Source organism: Callorhinus ursinus, unplaced genomic scaffold, assembly GCF_003265705.2.
Source record: "Callorhinus ursinus isolate GAN/ISIS: 27379988/994484 unplaced genomic scaffold, GSC_fseal_2.0 scaffold1, whole genome shotgun sequence".
Classification (NCBI taxonomy): Eukaryota; Metazoa; Chordata; class Mammalia; order Carnivora; family Otariidae; genus Callorhinus; species Callorhinus ursinus.
In genome coordinates, this window is record NW_027397063.1 from 5,378,946 (window position 1) to 5,392,860 (window position 13,915).

Here is a 13,915-nt window from a genome sequence, read left to right on the forward strand (position 1 = left end):
TTATGCTTAGTGAAATAAGTCAATCAGAGAAAGACATGTATCATATGTCCTCACTGATATGAGGAATTCTTAATCTCAGGAACAAACTGAGGGTTGCTGGAGTGGTCGGGGGTGGGAGGGATGGGGTGGCTGGGTGATAGACATTGGGGAGGGTATGTGCTACGGTGAGCGCTGTGAATTGTGCAAGACTGTTGAATCACAGATCTGTACTTCTGAAACAAAAAACGCAACATATTTTAAGAAAAAAGAAAAAGAAGAAGATAGCAGGAGAGGAAGAATGAAGGGGAGTAAGTCAGAGGGGGAGACGAACCAGGAGAGATGATGGACTCTGAAAAACAAACTGAGGGTTCTAGAGGGGAGGAGGGTAGGGGGATGGGTTAGCCTGGTGATGGGTATTAAAGAGGGCACATTCTGCATGGAGCACTGGGTGTTATGAACAAACAATGAATCATGGAACACTACACCAAAACAAATGATGTAATATACGGTGATTAACATAACAATAAAAAATTAAAAAAATAAATAAAAATAAATAAATAAATAAATAAAAATAAACTGGTTGGTTTTGTATCAACAGGACTTTTCCCAAACCATTGGTTTCCTTTGCCTCCTGCATAACTAAACAGGACGACCCTGGGGAGGTAGGCAGGTTTCCTGAGAAGTCACACGTCTCCATTCAAGCCTGGCCAGCTCCCAGCCCCCTCACCCCACCCCCGCCCCCGCACAAAGGCCGTGGCCCCACCTTCATCACTGGGAGTCCAAACGTAGACAGCTGATGCAAGTAGGTGTTCTCACACAGCCTAACTGGGATGCTTGGAGCAGCAGCGAGCCTCTAATTTGTGAACAACTGCAGAGCAAAAATGAGTACCAAGGGATGTGATTACAGGACCCTCTCTCCCGCAAGCATGAGGACAGCTGGACCAAGAAGTTCACCGCAGCAGGTGTCTGTCTATCCAAAAACCAATCTCAACATCAAAACATCAGTAGGGGAATGGATAAATAAAATGATATATCCATAGGATAGAATTCCCTACAGCCATGGATAAACACTACTAATTAGATCGGGGAGGGGGGTGGCCAGCTCTCAGAAATATACTGTAAAGCAGAAAAAAATACGTTTTTTTTTTCCTGTGGAGAATGCAAATTTTTTTAAATTTAAGTTAAATTAGCCAACATATAGTACATCATTAGTTATTTTTTAATTTTTTAAATTTATTTGTTTGTCAGAGAGAGAGAGAGAGAGCACAAGCAGGGGGAGTGGCAGGCAGAGGGAGAAGCAGGCTCCCCGTTGAGCAAGGAGCCCGATCTGGGACTCGATCCCAGGACCCTGGGATCATGAGCTGAGCCGAAGGCAGATGCTTAACCGACTGAGCCACCCAGGCCGCCTATCATTAGTTTTTGATGTATTGTTCAATGATTCATCAGTTGCATATAACACCCAGTGCTCATCACATCACGTGCGCTCCTTAAAGCCCGTCCCAGTTACCCCATCCGCCCTCAACCTCCCCTTCCACAACCCTCTGTTTGTTTCCTCGAGTCCAGAGCCTCTCAGGGTTTGTCTCCCTCTCTGATTTCTTCCCATTCAGTTTTCCCTCCCTTCCCCTACGATCCTCCACGCTATTCCTTATAATTCCTCATATGAGTGAAACCATATGATAATTGTCTTTCTCTGATTGGCTTAAAATAAGTTTCTAAATGAATATTTAGTAGAGTATCATCTCTTTTATAAACACATAAACCTAATGTTATATTTTGTTCATGGAAAATATATTTAAAGGTAGATACACTTAGAGATGTGTAATATATATATATTTGTTAATGGGCCAGAGCACACACATCAAATTTACAGCAGTGATAATCTTAGAAGAAGGAGAGGACGTAGGGACTGAGGAAGAACCAGGGGGACTTTCTTTCTATTGGCAATGTTTTATTTCTTATATCAAAAAAGGGGGGCGTGGAAGCAAATGTGGATGGTTAGCCCTTGTCCATCCTGATGGTAAGAGCTGATGCCAAGACCAAGAGCCTACTGCCTTTATTTGGACAACAGGGCTCTGGACCAATCCGGGAGGAGCCCTTCTCATCCTCCCCTGCCCTGTGAAGGGAGATGAACCTGTTCCCTGCACCTGTGCCCAGGTGGGATGCTTAACGCCGATCCCATCCCATTGCTGCAGAGGCTCACAAGGATTCTCCCATCAGGCTGAAAGCCTTGCTGTTCCCATCTCCCTCCTCAAGGTCACAGACGACAGCCTTGAATCAGGAACACCCGTGATGTCAGCCCAGGGGTGACCTCTCCAGAAAGTCACAGAAGGGTCTTGTAAGTCACTGGATGCCCCCTCCTGGGAGCACGTACAACAATAAAGCTGAAGTTTACCAACAGAAAAGAAAAACAACAAACACTGATCCTCAGGCCAAGGGTAAATCACAGCCTTTGCGTCACACATGAGGGTCTCTGTGGCTGTGTCTAGTCACCCCAGCTCAGAGATCAGTCCCTCAGTTCAGCTTGACCTTGGTCAAGGGCAAGATTTTCTTTCTGCCTCGCCCACCTCTTTTCACACAAGGAGTGTCCACGGTTGTCCACCATTGTTAGACTTTGGGGAACCCACACGTCGATCCCAGGGTGTCCCCTCTGCTCTAGGGACCCTGCTCCCTCCACACCTGCCTCTTGCATCCTACACATTGTCTACTGTCACTTCTTCCTGCTCCCAGCCCCCAGCTGTATCTCCTCGTTGGAACAAGCATCCAGATCCTTCTGTCATCCAGGAATCTGTTCATGCTTCTGGGTGACCTGGGGACAACCCCAGCAGAGAGGAAGGAAAATGCACAGAAAACTGTTTCTCTGCTCTGATAGAAAACTCCCTTCCCTGTCCATTGGCTGCGTTGATCCTTCCACGCTTTGAGACGTGGATTTTGCCGTTACTGCTACTTGGCAGGCAAGGGAACCAGGGCTTTGACTCTACCCCATGCCTGTAATCACTAAGGAAAATTCCCATCTCTTTCCTTCCTCCTCCCTGCAAGGAGAATCTGTTGGGATAGAGACTTGGGAGGATAGAGAGAGGAGAAGAAAAACGAGAGGTGTGCAGGGGACGGGGCAGGGATGGGGGAAGTCTTTTGAGTGAAGTGTTTTTGAGAACAGCACCTGTGCTGTACCTTTCGGTGAATGGGAGAGAGACAAGCAGGATTTCAAGAGCTCCTGGTAGGTGATTATGGGTTTCCAGGTGTTCGAGGAACAGATGGAAACAAATCTGAGTCGTTTTGAAATGATTTTTGGTTATTTAGACTGTCTTGTCTGAAGGCAACAGCATATCGCAGCTGATCCATGAGGGTCACACCTTTATAAGCTTTGTGGTAAAAAGTGAGGGCCGGGATCCAGCCTGAGGCCTCTCAGTTCTGGCGTGGAATCCTTTCCACTGGTCCTGGGTGCCTGGTCCACTATGTGTGAAGCCTCAAGCCAGTCGCGGGGCAGCGGGCTTGTTGAAGAGTCCATCAGTTAATGTTCTGCCTCTGATATGCAGAACCACGCCAGCAAGGCCCCGGTAACACCTGCTAGTGATGGCTGTTCTCCTGCAAGGGTGTGGCTGACCTTTAGCTACAGCATCTTCTCTGCAGGAAGAAATTCTGCTCCTGGGTCCTGAGCCTTGGTCTCCTCTTGCACTGCTCTACTTCCCCCTCAAGGCCTCTGCTTGACCAGCCAGGGGCCATGGAACCAGGATAGGGCAGGGACATTTCTCACTGAAACTGTGGCTAAGCAAAAAAAAAAAAAAAAAAAAAACAGAAGAGAGTAGAACTTAGACAGGTGTGGAAATAGGAAGCCAAGGACCAAGATGACAGAAGGAGAGTCTGAAGAACCAGAAGCAGGTCCCAAAGGCTTACAATTCCAATAAGCCTTCACCCATCCATTTCTCCATTCATTCACTCATTCCCTCATGCACTCATTCCTTCTACAATTATGTCAGGTGCTGAACTGTGTGTTGGGGACACTATGGAGAACTTCACAACACCCCTAGTCCTTGAGGGGCTCATATGCCAGTGGAGGGGGCGGACATCAAACAACCCCTTTTGTGAGAGAAGGTCAAATGGTGGTAAGGGCTACAAAGAAAAATACATCTGAACAAGGGGGATGAAGAAAGCCTGGAGTGAGGCTGGCTCCTTCAGTTTGGGTGGTCTGGGAAGGCCTCTGAGAAGGTGACATGGCTGCTTGGATAAAGGAGGAGGATGTTCCAGGCAGAGGGAACAGCAAGTGCAAAGGTCCGGAGGCAGGAAGGCACTAAGGGACGCTAAGAAACTAGTGCTGTGGCCCACAGGGAGCAAGGAAAAGAGTGGTGGCAAATGAGGAGAAGAAACAGCAAAGCTTAGGCCACGGGGCCTTTGTCAGCCAAAGGATGGGGATTTTCAGATTCTTTTGTTTTTAAGTGAGATGGTAATCCATTGAACAGTTTTAAGCAGTGGAATAACATGATCTGATTTTTTTTTTTTTTTTTTTAATGTACCGCTAGCCCGGCCACACTCAGGTCAGCTCTCCTCACTCTGGAGTCCCAGAAATGGAACCCACTTCGCAGTATTCCTGCAAGATTCAAATTTTCTACCCCTGCCTTCCAGCTGTTTGCCGTGGTTTCCTTGTGTGTTGACTCACACTTGCTGCCCCCTGAACCCTGCTCCCTGCCGCTCCAGCTCCCACAACTGTTCTGCCTCCTGTCTGTCAATTGGGGCCCAGGCGACACAGCAACAGTCACAAAAGGCACATTTGCATCTCACCCGCATTGGTAGAGCAAAAAGGGGGGAGGATAGCTGCAATAAACAAATATTTGGAGTAGGAAGCAGTCAAGCAAAAGGAGAAAGGAAAATTATCCAAACACAACTAAATCAAGATTTCACTGCGGCCCCGTTGCCGAGGTGCAGACATTTAAAGTAAGTGTTCACTTCTGCTTCGGACTCTTTGCAATCATTCTGAAGCCATACAGCAAGGGGGTCCTTAGGGAAAGAGCCCCGCCCTTCACTTTGTAGATGGGGAGCTTGAGAAGCAGAGAGGTGAAAAACTCACCCAAGTTCACATGGCTGCCAAGTGTGGGGGCTCAGCTCTATCCGGGGCTCCTGACAACCAACCAAGGCTTCTCTCGGCAAAGATCTATGAAAGGCTGGGCAGTAATAAGGGCAGCTTGTGCCACCCTTCCCCCTAATGCAAATGAAGAAGCTGATTTGAGGAACAGAAACCTGGTTAAGATTTGCCCACCTACAAACAATGCTGAGGAGAAAGTTGAACGCTGAAAATAAAAGGAAATACAAGAAGAAAATAGCCTCTCATGTGACTGAGAGCATGAGTTCTACTCTGAATAATGGAAGGGTTGCCTGTGAGAAGCCATACCCTCCAACCAAGCAAGTTCGAAGTCTGATGCAAGCCTCCCCGAGTTACCATAAAATCATCGATATTATAGAGTTCAGTGGTTTGCAAAACGCTAGCATCAGCTTCGTCCTTTTATTTGCTTTTTGCAACAACCTGAGAGGAGATGAAAGTTGGTATCATCATATCCCCATTCTACAAATGAGGGGACTGAGGCTCAGCACAATTAAATGACTTCCCAAAATCAAGCAAAAGAGCCTGGAACCTTAGGCTGCTGAATTCTTTCGATGAGGTACAGTAGAAGGAAGGGAGGAAGGAAGGAAGGAAGGAAGGGAGGGGGGAGGGAGGGAGGGAGAGAGGAAGGAAGGATGGATGGGAGGATGGGAGGAAGGAAGGAAGGAAGGAAGGAAGGAAGGAAGGAAAGGAAGGAAGGGAGGGAGGGAGAGAGGAAGGAAGGGTGGATGGGAGGATGGGAGGAAGGATGGGAGGAAAGGAAGGGGAAAGAAGGAAGTTAGGAAGCCACAGATTGGAATTCCAATTTTGCTACATACTTACCACACCAAGCCTCAGTTGGCTCACCTGTAAAATAGGGAGAATACATAACACCTACATGGCAGCCATCGTGAGGATGAAATGGGGGAATGTGTGAGAAGCAGCCAGCTCAGTGCCTGACACAATGTAGGTCCTCATTGTTATTAACATATACAACTTCTTTCTATTAATCTCATTTTGCAGACTTCCCAGCTACCCACTGCCCAACACAGGACTGGAAGACACAAATGGGAGACTCTTTTCCTATGGTGCCACTCCCAGATTCATTGGCCTGGTTTCTTATTGAGAAAGATGTTGGCCTAGTTTAAGCAGAGATTCACTTATCAAAAGAATCCACTGAGGGGGTCACCAGAAAGCAAATACGCAGGAGATGACCAGAACTTCATTCCTTCATACAATACATATTAATGAAGCGTTTACCAAAGCTGAGCTTTAGGGAGACCATGGTAAACCAGGTGGGCCTCCGGGAACTGAAGTTATAACTTAAGTCATAGATGACAAACGTCAAGCAGGTCATTTGCATCACCAACATGGCTGTCTTCGTCTGCTATAACAAAATACAATCTACTGAGTGTCTCATAAATAATAGAAACAATAGAAATTTATTTCCTATACTTGGAGAGGCTGGGAGGTCCAAGATCAAGGCGCTGGCTGATTCCGGGTCTGGTGAGAACCCACTTCCTGGTTCACAGGCAGCCATCTTCTCGCTGGGCCCCTCACGTGGCAGAAGGGGTGAGGCAACTCTCTAGGGCCTCTTTCATAAGGGTAGTAATTCCATGATCTAATCACTTCCCCAAGTCCCATCCCCTGATACCACCACCTTGAGCATTATGACTTCAACATATGAATTTTAGGGGACACGACCATTCAGACTATAGCGATGACTTAGATATCTCTGGTCTGCCCTGGCTCTTTGAGGGCTCAGAATTAATCAACAAACAGAAGCACCTTCCTTCCCTCTGTTTCCTCCACTTACCTGCAAAATCATCTCCCGTTAAGTGAGCATCCAGTCAAAGCAGAGAAAATAATAGTCCTTGGTGATGCCTATCACTGCTGCTCACTTTCCATTGCTGAGAACTAATCACATGGACATCATGTTTTGACTGGGCAGTCACTTTCCACACTAGGGAGGGGGGAGCATGACTTTTTGGTGGTTGACTGGCCACCTCTGCTGCAGCCAGAAAGGAGGCTGACCATACCAGTAATCATAACACCTAATGAAAATAACCCAGGGAAGTCAAATATAAAGACATGGAAAGAGACTGAGAAAAGTATGTCAGGTACATATTAACACTATTCATTTCACACAAAGTAAAATTCAAAGTGAAAAGCACTGAAAGGAATATATCATAATGACAAAAGTACAACCTACCAAATGTGTCACAAACCTTTATGCACCTAATATCTTAGCTTCAAAATGTACAAAGCAAACCCTGATAGAAATGCAAGCAGACACTGATGAGTTCTCAAAATGGTGACTATTTTTTTAAATTAAGTTTTTATTTTGATTCCAGTATAGTTAACATACAGTGCTATATTAGTTTCAGGCATACAATATAGTGATTCAACAATTCCATATGTCACCTAGGACAAGTACACTCCTTAATCCCCATCAACTATTTCACCCATCCCCCAGCCACCTCCCCTCTGGTGATCATCAGTGTGTTCTCCAGAGTTAAGAGTCTGTTTCTTGGCTTGTGTCTCTCTTTATTTTTCCTTTATTCATTTGTTTGGTTTCTTACATTCCATATGTGAGTGAAATCATATGGTAGTTGTCTGTCTCTGACTGACTTATTTCATAGCCACTGTGGAAAACAGTACAGAGAAAAACTGCTATTACACTATACTTCAACTAACTGGAATGTAAATAAAAACTTGAAACTACAAAACAATTAAAAATCAATAAAATTTTAAAAATCTTAAAAAAAACAGCATGAAGTTTCCTCAGAAAGTTAAAAATAGAACTACCCTATGATCCAGTAATCACACTACTGGGTATTTACCCAAAGAATATGAAAACACTAATTCAAAAGGATATACGAACCCCTATGTTTGTAGCAATATTATTTATCATATCCAAACTATGGAAGCAGCCCAAGTGTCCATCCGTAGATGAATGGATATGGAAGAGGTGACATATATATATATATATATATATACACACACATATATATATATAAAATGTTGATTATATATATAGATAAAGAAAAGGTGATATATATATAATGTTGATTACATATATAATAATGTTATATTATATCTATATTATATATAATAATAATGTTATATATATAATGTGGATACATATAAATGTTGATTACATAAGAGGTGATTCCATAAGAGATGGAATATGATATTCCAATAATAATGGAATATTATTCAGCCGTAAAAAAGAATGAAATCTTGCCATTTGCAACAACATGGATGGAGCTAGAGAGTATAATGCTAAGTGAAATAAGTCGTGCTAAGTGGTGGCTTTACACAATTGGCTGATCAAGTACTACAGAAAGGAATAAAGCTCCAGAAGTCCTGGCTAATAAAATGAACAATTATGATCTAATAGATATATGGAGAGAAATAACTTTGCATCCAACAGAGATTATACACTGCTTTCAAACTCATGAGACATCCTCCTGGTGTATTAGGTCACAAAGACACTCACAACAAATCCCCAGAAGGAAAACTCTGGCAGTACATACTCATGAGCTATAATGGAATAACATTGGAAAATAATAGCAAAAGGGTAACCAACAAAAATCTATTCTCTTGGGTATTTTACATGACTCATGAGTCATAGGCTTGAAAGAAAATAAAACCAGAAATGACAAGCTATTTAGAATCACATTAAGAGCCCTGCATACATATCAAAGCCCATGGGCTATGCTGAGGCATCATTCAGAAGAAAAATAGATAGCCTTAAATGCTTAGGGTGGAAAACCAGAAGGGTTAAAAATATATGAATCAACCAAGCTTTCAACTCAAGAAGCTGAGGGCAGAGATGGGGAGGGGGAGAGAGAAAATAAATCTAAAGAAAGTTGAAGGGAGAAATCAAGGAAGATAAAAGTAGAAGTTAATAAAAATAGAACACAAAAAGGCAATAGAATTGACAAGTTAAACTGGTTCTTTGGAAGAACTGATGGAAGGACAAACCTTTGTCCTTCCTGTCTAAAGAAAGAGGACAAAATCATAAGTCAAAAATTGTAAGAATATAAATTACAAAATTATAAAAATTGTAAGAACCTTTATGGCAAGCATTTTGAAAATCACTAGATGAAGTGACTAATTTCCTAGGAAAATATTTGTTATAAAAATTCATTCAAGGAAAGGTAGGAAACTTGAATAGAACCTTAACCACAGGAGGGGGGCCTGGGTGTCTCAGTCGGTTAAGCATCCGACTCTTGATCTCAGCTCAGGTTTTGATCTCAGGGTTGTGAGTTCAAGCCCCATGTTGGGCTCCATGCTGGGTGTGGAGCCTACTTAAAAAAAAAATAAGCATCAAGTCCAGAAGGCTTTTCAGAAGGTAGATTTTACCAGACCTTTAGTGAAGAGCTAATTCTGTATAAACTATCTCAGAGCCTAGGAAAAAACAGAAAGCCCATCTAAATCATTTTATAGTTTCAATACAATACAGATCCCTGATATATATATCTTTATCTCTTTCTATCTCTCTATCCAAACACATATATGTACATTTACTTAAAAACAAAGATGCAAAATTCTATATCCAGAAGTGTATTAAAGGGATAACACAAAATGGTCATTCTAGGAATGTAAAGATTTTCAATGTTAAGAATCTATTAAAGAGATGAAAGTAGAAAAGCAATATGATTGTATTAACAGATCCTTTAAAGGCATTTGCTGAAATTCAACACCTATTCATGAGAGCAACCCAGGAAAAGAAATGCCTTAAATCTGATAAAGTGTGTTAGTAACCTAAATAAGCACCATTTTATGTGTCAGATATAAATCCCTCCCATAAAAGTCAGAGATAAGATGAGATTCCTATTCAACATTGTACTGCAATTACTAGATGTTACATTAAGGGTAGGAAAAGCTAATAGTATTCATCTTTTTTCTTTTCTTTGGCTTAATGGAAGCAATCCTGTTTGCACTTTACAGTTTACAAGAGTTCCATAAGCCCTATTTTTTGTGATCCTCACAATGACCAGGTGAGACCAGGTCAAGTATTGTCATCCCAACTTTGAGAATGAGAAACCCGAGGATCATAGAATTTTTAGATTTCCCTAAAGACACATAGTTAGTAAGCAGTGATGGGGAAGAGACCCCAGGTTTTCTTATTCTTAATCAAGTTCAATTAGGAATAAGAAATCAAACTTTAAATACAATACAGTTGTCTCTTGAACAACATGGGTTCGAACTGCACAGGTCCACTTACACACAGATTTTTTTCAATAAATACAGTACTTTAAGTGTATTTTCTCTTTCTTAGGATTTTCTCCTGTTTACTCTATCCTAAGGATGCAGTATATTAATACATATAACATACAAACTATGTGTTACTCCACTGTTTTTGTTATCAGTCAGGCTTCTGGTCAACAATAAGCTATTAGTAGTTAAGTTTGGGGGAGTCAAAAGCTATGCATGGATATTTGACTGTGTGGGGGTCAGCACCCCTAACCCCCGTGTTGTTGTAAGGTCAACTGTATATCTCATTGCTCCCAGTGACTGACCCTGAGCAGGTCATTGTCCCTCTGAGCAAGGTAAATCATAGCCCTGGGAGCTGACTGGGGTGAGGATGGGCACAGTGAGCAAGAGAGAAGGAAGAGAGAGAGCACTGAAGACAAACTTCTTGGTGTCAGGGTGTATGTCCCTGGATGCCACCTGATAGATGGGGCTGGCCAACACTCCGGTTCATTCCCATGATGCTCCAGGTACTCTTCTGAGCATCTATGTATGTCAACCTGCAGATCCTCATAAAAACTCTCATGAGGAGGCGCCTGGGTGGCTCAGTTGGTTAAGCGTCTGCCCTTGGCTCAGATCATGATCCCAGGGTCCTGGGTTCGAGCCCCACATCGGGCTCCCTGCTCAGCCGAGAGCCTGCTTCTCCTTCTCCCTCTGCCCCTCCCCCGTTCATGCACGTGGGTACACCTACACACTCTCTCACTCTCTCTCTCTGTCAAATAAAAAAATAAAATCTTAAAAAAAAACCTCTCATGAGGTTGGCACTATTACTATTACCTTCATTTTACACATGATAAAACTGAGTAATGTTCCCCAATTTATAGATTTAATAAGTAGTAGTGTCAGGATTTGAACCCAGGCAGCCTGGCTCCAGAGTCTTTGCTTATAATCACTACATTACAGTGTCTTTAAGCCAGTCTCCTGGTTCTGGGAGTGAGAGTAGAAAGCAACCTTTCACAGGTGTGTTTTAGATATAAAAACAAAATCACTGAAAGAAAAAAGCCTTAATTTGCTCACTCAATTTTTTCGATATTGCATGAGACCTGGAGAAAAAAATTTCACACACACACACACACACACACACACGCACGCACACACACACACACACACACGATCTGCTTAGAAACATCTGTTTTTATTATCTGTTTCGCTGCTTCCTAGAATTAGACTTAACCCAAAAAAGAAAGGAAGAAATGTTCTCCTTGGCTTGTTTCCTTCAGTCTGTAGACCTGTACGCTAAGAGTCTTACTCAATAGAACTGTAAAAGAAAATCAGTAAAAAAAAATATGATTGCCCAGTTAAGAATCAAGATAGGGACCATAAAGAAGTGTTATTCTAAATAATTACCTACATAATTATAATTCATTACTCTAAACTTCTTTTATCTGCCACTACACTTGCTTTTTTATGTCAGAGGTCCTTGTTTTCTTTCTTGGCCCTGAAACCTGTTCTAGACCTTGCTACATCTCCCAGAGAAAGTGTGTTAAGCACATATGAGTGCAGAGTTAGATAGTCTGTGTTCATGTGGACCTGCTGGAGATTACCCAAACAGAATTACTTTACTTTGCACAACCTGTTCCTTTATCCTGGGATACCTGTCCCAATCCAGCAACATCCTACGCTTCCTTTAGGACCTGGTTCATCTCTTCCAGGAAGCCCTCCCTGATGATGTCATCACACATGCTCCAGTAAAACCTATAGAACTCACCCGGAACAGTAGCTTCTTTAGCACTTCCCATTTTGCTAATTTTTTTTAAAACTTGTCAGACTCTCACGTGAAATTATGAACTCCATGAGGGTAGGGACTCTGCTCTATTCAGATCTGGATTAGGAAATAAATTAGTATTTCAAACTTAACAATTTGTTGTAAAAATTGAAGATCAGTGCTTTCAAGATATGAAAAATACATTATAGGAGCATCTGGGTGGCTCTGTCGGTTAAGCGACTGCCTTAGGCTCAGGTCATGTCAGAGAGAGAGCCCCATGTCAGCTCTCAGCTCAGTAGGGAGACTGCTTCTCCCTCTCTGCCTGCCGCTCCCCCTGCTTGTGCTCTCTCTCTCTCTGTCAAATAAATAAGTAAAATCTTTAAAAAAGAAAAGAAAAATACATTATAGTCTTTTTTACAAATGGGCTTTAAAGTTTTAAATTTCCATAAATATTAAACTTTAGATAGAGGCACCTTGGAAACAATTTAAAATGCTTCTAGTAGGGACATTATAAATAATGTTTATAAGAAAATAATAAAACAATGGTCCTTTATCATTAGCAGTATTTTTGGATACTCCCTTAAAAGTTTGTTATAAAAGCCCATAAACTATCTCAATAAATCAGAATGCAGACTGGGATTGGGACAGCTACTGTCCTTTAGGTAAAAGCATTTCTTTACCAAAGTAGCGATTAGAGAAAAATACGCAAGGAAATAGGTTAAAAAGAAAAATCTTTGAATTTAAACTTTGCATGGGGAGAGGGGGAAACTTTGCATCTATCTTCTGATAGATGGATGGAGGAAAGATCGGGTATTAAATCTTACCCAGGCTGGGATGGCAATAATGTCACTTCACCAAAGAAGTCAATGAAAATATCACAGATAATAAGTACAAAATCTGTCAATCTGATTAGTAACATACATTAAAGATTTATGAAGCGATGTCATTGTGTTACAGAATGATAGGAATTGTGTCTAGGGGAGGCAGATCTCAGAGTGGCAGGTACTGCAGAATACCAAGATAAATTTAAGGCGTTTTAAAGACAAATCGCTGAAAATGATCTGTGAAAAGCAATTCAACTAAAAGAACCAGTGTGGGACGATTTTCCCACAGCCACCGTCTAATAGGTCACTTTAAACCATGCAACATTGAACATTAAAAATACACAATGATACAACCACATGCCAGGCACTTATAGTGGGTCTGTTTATGCAAGAGACACATGTCACGTGCCCCAGACTCTTTTCCCAGGGGAAAAAATAAGAAGGGATTTGGCCTGATCCATCCCAATTCTTGTTGAAGCTCTTCTAAGCACAGATTGAGAAGACCAATACCCAAGACAAAGGGAGTGGCTGCAATCATGAGAGAGCAGAAAGCTGACTGGTATAGCCCAAGATCAAACTTGGGAACTGCTCTGCTCCAGGAAGTATGAGCGAAGTGAGGGGTGGGGAGGGTAGGAGACCTAGGACCCCCCTCTGGCTTTGATCTGAACTCCGGGGGAAATGAATCACTCCTTTGATCTCAAGGGAGAGCCTCTGATCATAGACATGTTTAAGGAGGGATATAAGCCTCCCCAAATATAGAAGACCTGAATCCACAAGCTTCTTGGCAGGCATGAGCTGGGCAATGACAATCTGTACTTGATATAATAATAACAGATTGATGATAACGATAATAATATTAATTGCCACTTATCTGTGATATAGGAACGGTGGGTGAAGTTTTGTGGGAATCATTTATATTTGTAATCCACTTGGAACAAAAAGGAAATATTTGCTTTTTTTTTTATTTAAAATGTGTGAGATTTCCTCTCTCGAAGACTTTTAACACTTTAAGTGTGTCTCTAAAAAAATATGTATCTAAAACAGGGGTCGGCAAATGTCTTATGTAAAGGGTCAGAT

At 42.2% G+C, this 13,915-nt stretch overlaps 1 long non-coding RNA gene across 1 annotated transcript; it reads right to left on the bottom strand.

The window, feature by feature from the left end:
- Nucleotides 1–1,191: 1,191 nt before the first annotated feature.
- On the bottom strand, nt 1,192–5,158 carry LOC112824369 (uncharacterized). The gene is made up of 2 exons (XR_003208418.2): nt 5,039–5,158; nt 1,192–3,741 (listed from the first exon to the last, which is right to left on the bottom strand). It is a non-coding gene; the product is annotated as an uncharacterized lncRNA (long non-coding RNA).
- Between the last annotated feature and the right edge of the window lie 8,757 nt (nt 5,159–13,915).